The sequence below is a fragment of the Spermophilus citellus genome, assembly GCF_964194105.1.
Source record: "Spermophilus citellus genome assembly, chromosome: 7".
NCBI lineage: Eukaryota > Metazoa > Chordata > Mammalia > Rodentia > Sciuridae > Spermophilus > Spermophilus citellus.
In genome coordinates, this window is record NC_138188.1 from 38,252,160 (window position 1) to 38,265,426 (window position 13,267).

Sequence of the window (13,267 nt, forward strand, 5' to 3'; positions counted from 1 at the left end):
TAGCTACCCCCAATGGCTTTGGAATGCAATTTCTGAAAAATTCAAACTGACTGTAAGATAAGTTTGTTTGGCTTCTCTTTGGAGATGCTGAGCAAGGGGCCCTGAAATGTCCAGGAGGCGTGGATTCTAACGGGGAGTCTTCTACTATCTCACTCACATTAATCTGGGGCATGTTGATTATTCTTTGCCCCATATTCTCTGGGTGTAGATGTCTCATAAGTTAGCAATGACTTTCAGCACTTTAAAGCTGTTTTCTAGCTTCCATCTTTTCTGCTCGGGGTCCTAACTGAAAATCTGGGTGGTTCTCTGGGTCACATCTTTCTCATGAACCCTGAGCTCCAGTTGATACCTTCTAAGAGGACATGAGACTACAGAAATCTCTGCCTGGTTCCCAACCTCCTCTCATCCCTTTCTGATTGGCTGGTTGGACTCTCGGTCCATCCATCCAGTTTTTATAAAATACCTACTATGTGCCGGACAATGTTTTAGTTGAAACAGCCACTGCCCTCATTTTCCTTTTATGATTATTAAATGTGATTAGTGTGAGTTCATCTAGTGCTTCTTTCTTCTTTTTTTTTCTTAGAAATATCTTTAAGTAGGGCTCAGACTTTAGAGAACAAAAGTGAATATTTAAACCCATGATTCATCGAATTACTGCAGTTTTTATGATTTTTTGGCTCAAGGTCAGGTTCAGAGCCATCTTTTATTTTTATTTAATGTGGTTATTTTTGTGTTCTGTTCTTCCAGATTTGCCTTTCTAATTAAATTTCACCCAGATAGATGGGGAAATGAGTTTGCCCTCCCTTGTTGCTCTCAGGAGGGGGAAGGGGCTTGTATAATAAGCCTGGTGGGGGTGGGGAGAATGGATCACAGCTGGGAGTAGGTAAAATGAATTATGCATGCATAAATAATAGAGAACAGACCACCCTGGAGCTGGGAGGCCTGGCTTGTGGGTTTTTAAAAATATACATATGACAGAGTGTAATATTTCTGAAAATGATCTTTAGCCTTTTGCAAGATACTTATCTTCTTGCAGCATTGGGGTGACCAGGGATAGGGTAGACATGTGGACAGGACAATTTTTTTATATCTTAGTTTAATGTTCTCTACTACATGAATTGACACAAGATTATTGTGGATAATTTTTAATCTTTATTTTTGTGTACTTTGTATCTTCCCAGGTTTCTGCAAGGAATGGGTACTCCTCCTTTAATTGTAGATATGAAACCCTTGGTAAATGGAATCTCTAAATAATACTTACAATCTGGGTATTCCGGACACAACAGAAGTACCATGGGCAGGTGCAGAAATCCTGTTGTAAGGGCAGCACGCAGCACGGTCTTTGGAACTTAGAAACTGATTTGAATAAATCACTCCATCCCTCTTCTGGAGGGCTCCCTAGAATTGTCATCTGTCACCTCAGTGTCTTTCCTAGATTCTTTATCCTCCCCCAAGGCAGGGGGAAGGGTGAGCAGAATCCATTGTTCCCTCAGTCTACAAAGGAGGAAAAAAGAGGCTGTGCAAATATTTGCACATTTTTTGCTCAGTGGGTTAGAACTGACTTGAAGATGGGCACCTGATCCGAGCTGCTCCCAGTCCAGGCAAGGATCTTTTGTGTAAAGTGGCAGCAAATACCACCTAGCAGACTAATCATGCCTTGGGTGAGCTGGGACTGTTTGTTATAAGATGGGTGGGGTTAGCTTTCAGTGACTTTAAGGGTTTCCCTGGAAGCCAAGAAGCAAGTGCGGAAAGGACAAAGGAACAGGTTGAAGACAGTAGGAGACGGAAGGAAGGTCCTGAGCCAGTGGCCCTGCACTTCCCCATCTCTGTTCTGTTCTGCAATCACCCGTGGGCAAAGCTTGCTGCTCTACCAGATGACTAATGATGGTGACTGCTATTGTTTTGCAGGACCTAGTGCTATACACATTTGTACTAGTCAGGACTCTCTTGGTTGCAAAGTACAGAAAAATCTGACTTTAATTTGCTTAGGGGGAAAGTGGAGAATTCACTGGAACATGTGCTTGTAAAAAACAGCATCAAGCATGACAGGAAGCTAAGCTACCTCTCTCCACTCTGCCTTCCTCTGTCAGTTATGCTATCTGGCACAGCCTCTCCAGGTACCAGCCAGGTGACCCCAGCTGCTTGGTGACATCCTACTTCAACAACTGCAGAGGAAGGAGATTTAGTGGAGACAACGGTCTTGAGGTGCTTCTCCGAATAACTGCTCCTATGGGAAGCTTCACTTCCCTTCACTGCCTCTCCTGCCCACTGTAAGGTTTATGGGTACCACTGAGAAACCAAAGAGGGAAAGAGAACACTCTAAAAGAGAAGGGGTCCTAGGAGTTCTCTCTATTCTGGGGGAATATAGAATGGGAGGGGCGGACTGGTGAGGAGGAGTCTGGAAAGTATGATGCCATATCCAATGGATCCCTGAGGACCATCTGTTACCTAGACTTAACCTTGGGGGGGGGGCACAGACAGGAATCCTGGACAGGTTGAGGAGGAAGCACAAAGCAGAGAGGGCCTATGCCCCACTTCCCATCTGGGTCTTCATAGGAGGATGTAGCAAGGTAAATGGTGGCGGCATGGCAAATTTGGCAGAGAAATGGTTAGAGATAGTGCATATGCAGTCTAGGGATGCCCGATGGTTCTCTATGGAGGGTGAAAGGGTGAGAAATTAGCCAAGAGAGAGTGAACCAACCCATCATGGGTCCACAGTGGCTGGGGAACCACATGGATAGCGGGTCAATTCTGTCACACCAGAGCCAGTCCCAAGGTGGGCAGAGAGAAGCTGTTTATCTGCTGGAATTATAGCCTGAAAGCCTGGATCTGCTGCAGTCTGGTGTAGGCCTGAAGAGGTAGCACTCATGCATGAAAGTAAAACTGAGACCGAGAGTCCCTGAGACTCTGGGACTAAGACCAGACGGGGGTTAGATGTGGTGAACTTGTGATCCTCCTGCCTCAGCCTTCCAAGTAGCTGGGATCGCTGCCAAAGATTGGTTTCTCTATGCTGTGTGAATAGGGTTGTCTGTCATTTACAGCAGAAAGTATCCTGACTAACCTGCTTAGGAAAGAGGAAGACAGCGAACCAAAGGGTAGAACTTGGAATTAGTGCAGGACAATCAGAACTTCTCCCTCCGCCCTTGAAAGCCAGGTGGGAGTCTGCGGTGACACTTAAGGAGGCAGTGAGATTTCGTGCTCCTGAATTGGGACAGGATGTCAGTATTCAAGACAGTAAGAAGGCTGAGGGCAGCGTTGCATCCAGGGAATAAGGTGAAAGGGGCAGGTTAGCCATGAAGTTTTCAGATGAGGAAGACATCCCACGTGGCTAGTGGAGTGGCAAGACGGCAGACGTAAAAAGAGCTGGGGGCTGAGAAGAGGTTTAATTTGGTGTGGGACATGCTGATTTGAGGTGGAAAGTTCTATGCAGAAAATCAGAAGTAGAAATATGGGTAAAATATCGGGTCACGTAGGTGAATTTGAGCCCCATCGATGAGTGAAAGACGAGGTCCAACAATGAGATTGCACACATCGGCAAGTGCTACTTAGATGGATCTTCAGTAGCTGACCCCGCTGGGCCGAGAAGCTGTGTATACGTGTTTGTGTGTGAGCGCGCAACGCTCCGGAGTGGCTGAACACTGTTGGGGACTGAGTAGCAGCGAGGTCTAGAGTTGACACAGGCCGGATGTGGTCCGCGCCGGAAGAGAAGCGTGGATAGGCTTGGGGCGGGGCGCGGGGGTCACCGTGTAAGGATCCTGACAGTTGGGGTCCGCGCGGCACCCGGAGGACCCCAAACACTCACGCCCCCCTCGGCAATGAGATCGGCAGAGACAGGCCAGACATAGCTCAAAAGCACCCACATCAGGGCCGAGGGCTGGGCCAGGTCGGTCTCCAGGCCTTGGCGCGCGTCAGAGCATTCCCTGATGTTGCGTTGAGAGACGCGCAGGACCCAGCGAGTCGGTGGCCGCGGTCTCTGCACGCTGGTACTGCGTGTGCTTTCGCATTGGAGCTCTGACAACCGGCCGGCCCCTGGAGACTGCTTAGCCTTTCTCAGGCAGCGTCCTTTCCCAAATCCCTCTGCGCCCGCCCGACGATTCTGCCCGCCTGCACTGCACCGCTGCCTGCGGGGCGGAGCTCGAGGGTGCCCGGCGCAAGGCGGGCCGGGCCTGGGGCGCGGCGGGGTCGGCAGGGGGCGCTGCGGCAGCCCGCGCTGCCCCGAGGCCTATGCGCGCCGCCCTAGCCTCCCCTCCCGCTTCGAGGAGCTGGCAGCCGGCGGCGAGCCCGGCGCGCGGCGGCGGATCCCCGGCCGGGCCGGGACCTTGGGCGGTGAGTGCGGCGCGCGCCCAGGCCGGGCAGTTGCCGTTGGCGCTGAGCGGCGCGGAGGCGTGAGGCAGGCGGGCGTCCACGATCCAGGGTTGGGAGACTGAGGGGCAACGCGCGGGTAGGACAGAGGTGGGGGACACTGGCGAGGGTTTCCAAGCATCGGGTCTGAGCCCAGCGACCAAGCTCCCTCCTCGGTCCCTGCGCCCTCCCCAAGTCCCAGCCGCAGACTCGCGCCCCCTCCTCAAGCCACTCCCCCGCGTGCCCCTAGTCCCAGCCCACCACCCCCTCCGGCCCGGCGCCCCTTCTCCAAGCCCCGGCGCCGTCTAACCTGCCTGCAAATCCCCCGCTCCCTCCCGAGCCCTCGCCTCCGCCTTCGCCTACCCGGAGCCTCCGGCTTCTCCCACCCCAGCTCCGCGCCTCTCCTGCCGAGCCTGCCTCCTCCCGGTCCCCGTCCCCCAGCCCGCTCCTGCTCGGCCCCCGCACTCCTGCCGCCCGTTTCAGCCAGAATTCGAGCTCTCGGGATTCCCTTTCCCTGTCAGTCCCGAACCCGCTCGGGTCCAGGTAAGAAGGCGACCGCAACTTCTCGTCGGCCTTTCTGGGGTGTGGGGCTGGCACCTCCGGGCAGCTACCTGCCGCCCGCGCGGCAGCTCCAGAAGCCACTGCCCCGCCGAGGGACCGCTCCGCGCGCGCAGGTTAACCTCCCTGCATGCTCAGGTTGGGACTGTGTGTATAGACCCCACATTGCTTTTGCCGGAGAACTTGAATACATCGCGATTTTTGTCACATGCAAAAAAAATTAGATTTGCTCAGAGCAGGTTGCTTTTCTTTGCGGCTGTAGCTGGCTTTCAAGTTATACCTGTGGAGGGGAAAGGATTAGCGATGCAGGAGAACGTGGAGCCATATTTTTCCGCTTCAGCTATAGGGTTGCAAAGGGCACTGTGGGGAACGAGGCTGTCCCCGCCTGGGTGGCCACTGTTGGTGGTAAGGCAAGGATGCTTTCGAAACATGCAACAAGTAAAATCATGAGGGGCGTGGAATAGATCGGGGTGTGAGTGGGGAAATGTGGGATGGATGACCCAGGGGTGGGCGGTCTGTGAGAGTTAAGCAACTTGGGGGCATTTGTTGCTGTTTGCAGAAGGCAGGAGGGTGGACCCCGAGTGTGCGGAAAACAGTGCTGAGTCCAGCCCACTCTTTCAAATGAGACGTGACTGCAGTGGGGCTTGGCAGCAGCTCGTCCTCCTCAAAGGTGTTGGTGCCCAGTCCGACATCTGTGGGAAGAGGGTTTAAAACAGATGGCTTGGAAAGCCTTGTCCCTGGAGAGAGGTGGAGATGCATGGTGACAGCCTGGAAGCCAGTGTGTGCATCCGCCCCATCCCTTTTGGAGGCTTTCATTAAGTCTTGGATTAAATTAATTGCCCATTTTCAGAGAAGAGACATGTCAGGGGTACTTCTCTTTTAGGTATTGGCTCCTGGCCAGCCCTCCCTCACAGAGGCGTTGGGAGGCCACATTTGGGTGCCAGGACAGGGCAGCCACCAGGCTGGAACTACCCTATCTGTAACTTTTTTTTTTTCCTATTGATCTGCTTGAATAGTAATTAACTCAATATTCCTTTACCACTGAATAGAAAAATCAACCAAGGGCTCACTGGGGTTCAGTAGGTTCCCTCTGAGTTCCACAAATTCCTGTAGGCATCCTCTTGTCTTTTACTGTGATGAGCTGCTGACTGTCAGGAGCCCTACTGGCTAGGAGCACCTTCAGGGATGAGATAGACCCATCTCTGTGGCCCCAGGGCCCTGCCTGGCACCCCCTGCCTGGTATTTTACTCAGTGTTTGTTAAGAAATGAACTAAATGTGTCTTGAGTCCACGATCTGTGTTTTTCCATTGTGCTGAGTTGTTTTCAAAATGTTATCCTTCAGTTCAACAGATTTAAATACAGACATTCGTGCGCATGTGCGCACACACAGTCTCACTAGAGACAAACTCATTTGTATGTTGGGGGGATGGACAAGGAGCTCAATCTCCATATCAGATTTTGACAGCTGTCTATAACCTCAATGGGCTTCCAGAATTTCCATGAAGGAAATCAGTTGCCCTCATCCCAGAAGTGGAGTTGGGAGGGCCACGGCCACCCTGAGGAGCTACTGAGGCCTCTTGCTGAGAGTTGAGTCCACCTCAGTGTGACCTAAAGGACCTGAGCTGCAGCCTTAGCCCTCTTGGGCATCCCCCATTCCTGCCCACTGGGAGGACACTCTCAGAAGAACGGACCACTTGCAGAGCCCCACTGTCCACTTTAGGCTGGGGTATATGAGTATAACTCACCCACTCACTCCAGTGGGTGCTCCTTACCCCAAAGTTGCTTCCTCTGGAGGGCACACTCCTTGCCCACTTCTATCAGTATAGCTTGCAGCATAATAGGGGTGGGCAGAGGCTGGTGCCTGGGGACTGCTTTGGTCTGTCAGGAGTGGCTGTGCTTCACGACAGATGGAGCAAAGTCCATCTCTCTGTCTGTGTGAAAGGTCAGCAGTGAGGGAGTACAGTCAGAGCTTGGGCCAGGGCAGGCCAGACCCCCTTTGTTCAGGAATCTGGGAGGGACTAGAATTCAGAGTGCCATTTGGATGTGGGAACCTGCACTGCCCCAGGCTGTCATGAGCTTATCTTTCTTACCCAGACTGCCTCTGTCTTTAGGTCTGGCTTTTACCCAGAATTCCTGAAGCTGGCACAAATCTGTTTTCTAGAAGAGGTTTAATTGATGCCTGCAGTTCGTGAGTGAGAGAGAAAGGGAGGGGAAGAGAGAGAGGAGAGAGAGAGAGAGAGAGAGAGAGAGAGAGAGAGAGAGACACTACTATCTCAAGGGCAAGAGAAAGGATGAGAGAATGTTTAAGGTCCTGAAAATCCAGAAGGGGAGATTCAGCCCCAGGATCTTTCTGGGACAAGGATCTTACTTGGTGGGTACGGAAGTGTGCCCACATTCTGGTGTCAGGATTACCATTAGGAGCAGTCACTGAGATAGACTAAATGGCCCAAAGTGCTGAGCCCCTGTTCAAAGCCAGCAGAGAGTTGGGCTTGACCGGGTAGGAGGGTGCTGGGCAGTTTTAAGTGTCTGTGAGGGGTGTGGTGCTTGGGTGGCCTGGGAGCCTGACCTGGGGGAGCCACCTTGCACTTGAGATGCTGAGGAGAAAGCCCAGGGGAGTGTCAAAAGAAGCAGCTCAGAGGCTCTGTGCACCTGCACTTGGTGGGTAAAGAAGACATAGCCTTCTAGTAGGATGGGGGGGTGGGTGGGCTTTTGATAGAAGCAGCTTGCTAAGGACCCTTCTTGGAGCTGTGAGACAGCCTCACTGGTAGCCTAGGGATCAGTGCAGCCGCTCACCCTGCAGCCACTGCAGGGCTGCATGAGGAGGCATCTGGGAGCCCAGAAGGAACTGCAGGGTCTGCTCTAGTCAAGAAGGCAGGAGAGCCGTGGTCACCTCACTGGACCACATGCTCCCCACTCTGCACTGCATCCCTAGAGCCTGCAGGCTGCTCTGCCCTTTCTTGGATTTTGGTTGGGGAAGTCCTTGGCTTTGGTAAAAAGATCAATCCCTAGTGAAGGGGGGAGGAACCTCAGGATCGTGGAGGACGTTAATGATTAACGGGCTTGAGAAAAAAATGTGGACGGGCCTTCTGGAGGAGCTCCTGCTGCAGCGAGGAGGCAGTCTTCACTTCCTCTTGGCTGGGTTGTCCGTCCACACCTGCCTCTGTCCATTCCTGCACCCCTCCTTCCCATGCCCACCCATCCGCACATGGGTTTCCCACCAGCAAAACCACCTGGGCTGGGCACTTGGCTGGAAGAGAGTTCTATCTAGTAATGGAGACTGTGGGAACTCAAAACTTCTCTTTATATTCGCGGTCACCTCCCACGTGGACCTTCATATTCCTGTTCGCAAGGCATCCCTTTGTCATCTGGTTGCCACCCTCTCTGTCTCTATGTGCTACCAACTTCTTTAGGGAGAACTATAGTCAACAGCATAGAAATCAGAGCTTCAGAAAACGGAGTGAGGTAAAAATTACTTCATCTGGTTTTGACCTCCCCATCCCCTCCTCTCTCCTCCCCTCCTCCACTTCTCTTTGTGGGCACAGCCATCATTTCTACCAAATATACAAGTAGTTTGAACACGATTTGTCCTACCCCTCAATTACTTGGAGACTTGTGTCTTTCCAACCAACAAAACCACACAGCTTGCTTTCCTCAGCTTGCACCATTCTTGCATCCAGCACCGGCCATCAGAGATACCACAGTTTCATTTTGAGCATTTTAACTACTAAATAAAATGAGGCTATTGCTTGCTAAATATGTCACAGCAAATACAGGAGTTAGAATAAAACATTTACTCCTGGATCCAGGAGTACCATTAGGTCCAAAGAGTCTTGATAACTCTTTATGCTTCTAAAATGAAAGAGGAATTTGGATCCAGGGGAACAGAGAAAGGTTATCAAATTATAGCAGAAATGTTTGGAAGCTCAGAAATAAGAATGGAAAGGTCTTACAGAAATAAACTATCATTTTTTGAATATCATGAATAGAATACAAATATATTAATTAGGACTTTTTTAAAAAGTATAGACAAATATAGAAATTTTTAAAGTATAGATTAGTAAGTATAGAAATTTGGCTTTATTGAAATATATCAGTTGTCATACATTGTGTTTATATACTATCTGACCATAGAGGCAACTGTATGAGTTCATTGATGAGATGGAATCTTCGATCTCATTGGATTCTGGCAAGTCTGGATCTACCTAGAAATAGGGAAATGGGACCTCAGAGTGGTTAAATACTTCTCCCTAGAAGTGAGATCTCTTCAGCAGAGAATCAGGATGTAAACTTGGATATTGCTGCTACAGTTGCCTGATAACCAGATGTGGTTACATAATTACTTGAAAATGGTCTCCTGCTTAGGGGTCAAAGTTGGTATTGGTTTTCTTTAGGGTACTCTGCAAGTCACACAAGCAAAACCACTGCATGTGCTGTACCCCCAGAAACCCCCTGGAAGGGTTTCTCAGGTTCCTGGGTTTCTGGTTCTCTTGATGCTACAGGGCCTAGGTTTGCTTGTGTCTTCAGCACAGTGATTAAGAGTATGAACTCCAAAGCTAGATTGGCCTTGAATCCTGGACCTGCCATCTCTAGCTTGTATCCTTGTACCTTGTGACTCTGTTTCCTTATTTGTAAAACCGGGGTGATGGTAATACCTGCTTCTTGCTTTCTGGTATTGTGAAACTAAAATGAGATCCTATGTGACAGAACAGCACCCAACATATGGTCCATGCTTAAACACTGTTAGCTCCTTACAAATACATCCTAGGTGCCGGATGAGCACACTGAGATGATGAGTATACGATAATACAAAGCAGAGGATCTCTTGTGTTCCCAGGGAAGGACATATATGACAGTGCAGAGTATTCCACAGTGCAGGCATTTGTGACAGTGCAGGTGTGACAGTGTGGGAGTATTTCCAGGCACTCACCTGGCTATGGGCCACATGCTGTGGCCCGAAAGGCTGGGGTATGGCCTGGAAGGTGCTGACCATTATTGGGATGGTACATCCCTGTATCATGTGACCTTGCCAACTGTTTAAGTCAGGTACTCATTTTGATTGGTGTGTGTCTGGCACTGCCGGTGGTTAATGTTCCAACTGTCACTCTGGGCCACAAGTTGTTAGCAGGAAGCATGACAAGAGACCATAGACTCAGTGTTTCCTCACCTGGTGTAACAGTGCTATTATTGGTCCCCGTTGACAGAATGTTGCCCTGGCGGCTGTTTTACAGGGGCCCTTCTGCAGTTCCCTGAGCCACCGTCTCACCAGAGACCCAGCTTTTAGAGCAAGGAATGGTGGTTGTAGCAGCTCCCAAGGGTAGACTGGGGAGGAGCCGACCACCAGGCTTCTGTGTCTGCTGTAGCTGGAACCTCCTTGGCCCAAGAGGCTGTGTTGATTGGCGTGGGTCCACTGGAAGGGGAGGCCCTTCCTCCGCAGACCTTCCCTGCCCTGGCTCCATGCATCCTTCAGGAGGTTGGCATGGCAGCCTGCCCGGCCGGCACCTGCCACAGCCGAGTTGGCACAGGGCCTGCAGCCAAGAGCTGTGGACCAGAGAACCCTCCTGTGGTGGCTGCTTGAGCGCTTCCGCGCCTCATTGGGCATGGCTCGCGCACCCTCTGCCCTGTCCCAGGGAAACTGAGGGTCAGTTCTCTTAGTGGGCAGCCTGGTTATTTTTTATTCATTTTTAAACTACCGGGACTCAAAATGAATGAGATGGTATTCTACATTTTGATACTCGCCCCATGCTTGGAAATAGAGAATGGCAAATGATGCCAGTGGTTGGTTTGTCAGGGGGAGTTGAGTTAAAGGGGGCTCCTTTTGTCTAGTTCCCCGGGTGCCCTTGCTTCTGTAATTCCATTCGGCCCCTTGATATCCTAGGCCCTGTCCATTTTCGTCGCCAGTCTGTCTGTCTGCCTCTCCATTAGGAAACAGACCTGAAAAATCAAAGCTTGGGCATTTATGGCTGAAGGTCATGGCATAGAGAGTTGATTTTTTTTCCCTTTGGGCTCCATCTTCAAGGTGAAAAATTACTGTCTTTCTGAGAAACTAAGTATATTTTAGGAGATCACTAACGTCAGCAGGCAGGAGGATCTAAGCAAGCCAGCTCACAGGATCTCCAGCATTTCTAAGTTAGCAGCATATGATTTTTGATTTTCTCCTTTTGTGCATCTTGCTCTCGTGACTGCTGATTATCTAGAAGCGGCTGCATTCATTGGTGGTGTTTACCACTCTACTTAGAGTAAGTAATTGCAGTTGGCTGGGCTGAGGACAGTTCATTCTTTTTATTTACTTTTTTTGTGTGTGTGGGGGGGGGCAGGGATGCCAGGGATTGAACTCAGGGGCAGTTGACCCCTGAGCCACATCCCCAGCCCTAGTTTGTATTTTATTTAGAGACAGAATCTCACTGAGTTGCTTAGCACCTTGCTGTTGCACTCTCTATTCTCCTGCCTCAGCCTCCCGAGCCTCAGGGATTACAGGTGTGCCTAGCCTTTTTATAGGCAGCAAATGCCAGAAAGGGGGGTTGGAACTCCTCACCTTGGTGCTGGCCCTCTGCCCAGTGCCACATCCCTCTGGCTCATGCAGCTCTCTCCCCAGCTTGACTGGGGTGCCCTGGAGGGCCGTGGCCACACCCAGCACTTCTCAGAAGCTTTGGCCTTGGAGCAGTAAATAGCCTCAGTAAAGGTTGGTGAATAAAATAAGTGATGGGTGGTGGAAGGGCATGTCCGTTATGTCATTATGGCATTATGTGTGTCATAAGGTGTCTTCCCAAAGCTCCCGTGTCAATGAAGGAATGTTCAGAGGTGGAATGATCGCATTATGAGAGCCATACCCTAATCAGCAGATTAGTCCATTGATGGATTCATCGTTTGAACGGACTCACGGGGTGGTAACGGTGGGCAGGTGGGGCGTGGCTACTGGAAGTGGGTCACTGGGGTGTGCCTTAGGGATTGATATTTTTGTTCCTGGTGCCTCACAGTCTCTGTGTTTCCTGGCCACCATGAGGTGAGCAGCTTTCCTCTACCCACCTTCTGCCATGATGATCTATCTGCCTTGCCTCAGGCCCAGAACAATGGCGTGGGCCTGTCACCTTCTGAACCTTTGAAACCATGAGCCAAAATAAGCTCTTCCTCCTCTAAGTCGTTCTCGCCAGGTGTTTTGGTTACAGCAACACAAAGCTGACTAGCACAGTGCGTTTGGCTGCAAGTAACCAAAAGTCCTGCCTCCGAGCTTAACACCAGTAGGTGTTTGCTTTTCTCCTGTGACAGGTGTCTGAAGGCCGGAGGCTGCTGGTGTTGGTTTTCAGCAGCTCATGTCTGGACAGACTGACTCTTCTGTTATTCTCTCAGCCCTTCCATCATGGTGCAAATGTCTGGTTCAGAAAGGAGGCGATGCCAGCCACATTGGCTCCTTTTCTCAGGAAATCAGACCCTCCCCAATAGTCCCCCGCGTTTCCTGGCCAGAACCCCATCACGTTTCTCCCAGTTAAAAGGGCCATGTGAACAGTCAGCGGGCACACTGAGGAAGGCTCCCTGCCTAGACAAATATGTGTCGTGGCCCAACCCTGTGGGCATCTGCTCTTTGCTCAAACAAATTTCAGAATGGCTGTTCCTCATGGGCGGGTGGAGGCTCCTAGGCTGCTGTGCTCACGTACAAGCATCTTTGTGAGAACAGGTCCTGGTTGAGTGACCTCAGTAGTTGGAAGTTAACCCAGGGGAGGTGGCCTTCAGCCCCTGTCAAGCGCCCTCTCCTGATCTTCCTGAGTTTCTCTCCAGCCCCCCACCCAGCTTACAACTGGAGGGGATGAATGCCCACTCTCATTCATTGAGAAACATCTCCCACTTACTTCTTGCTAATATGTGTCATCTCTTGGGTTTTGGTGCCTTCTCCTTCTTCAGTTGTTGTAGGTTACCGTGACAGGTGCTCCTCGGTCCACAGCATCCCTGGTACCTGGTCCCCTCCGTACCTCCCCTTTTTCCTACACACACTTGCTGAACCCTGAGGCTTACTGTGCTCTGTGTCATCTGCCACCTCCCATCCCATCCAGTCCTGGGGCAGGCAGGTGGGGACGGTCCCCTGAGCCTCTGTAGTGTTGATGAGCTTTGTGGCATGGGTAGGCTCTGGGGGACTGAGGTTACCCGACTTTGGAGGACATCGCCCAGGCTTGGGTTCCAAGTTGGCCTGAGTTTAAGGATGAGCTGGAATTAACCTGGTCAGGAAAGCTTGGGGGCCAGGAGAGTAAATGAGGCACAAACCCTGAATCATGAAAAGGAGCACACAGCTGAGTGGCTGATGTGGCCACTCATCCAGTGATGCTGTGCTCCAGGGCCTGGGCGGGCAGCAGTGGACAAGGCAGGTGAGGACCCAGCCCCA

The 13,267-nt window shown here is 51.1% G+C and overlaps 1 protein-coding gene across 6 annotated transcripts in view; it reads left to right on the forward strand.

The window, feature by feature from the left end:
* Nucleotides 1-3,896: 3,896 nt before the first annotated feature.
* The window catches only part of PXYLP1 (2-phosphoxylose phosphatase 1), a 58,679-nt gene continuing 49,308 nt past the window's right edge, over nucleotides 3,897-13,267 (forward strand). For 2 of the 6 annotated variants that reach the window (XM_081301561.1, XM_081301559.1), the window contains exon 1: nucleotides 3,897-4,326. The gene's annotated coding sequence lies outside the window, so the exon portion shown is untranslated. The other 4 variants (XM_081301557.1, XM_081301556.1, XM_081301560.1 and 1 more) reach the window with 3 other exon arrangements.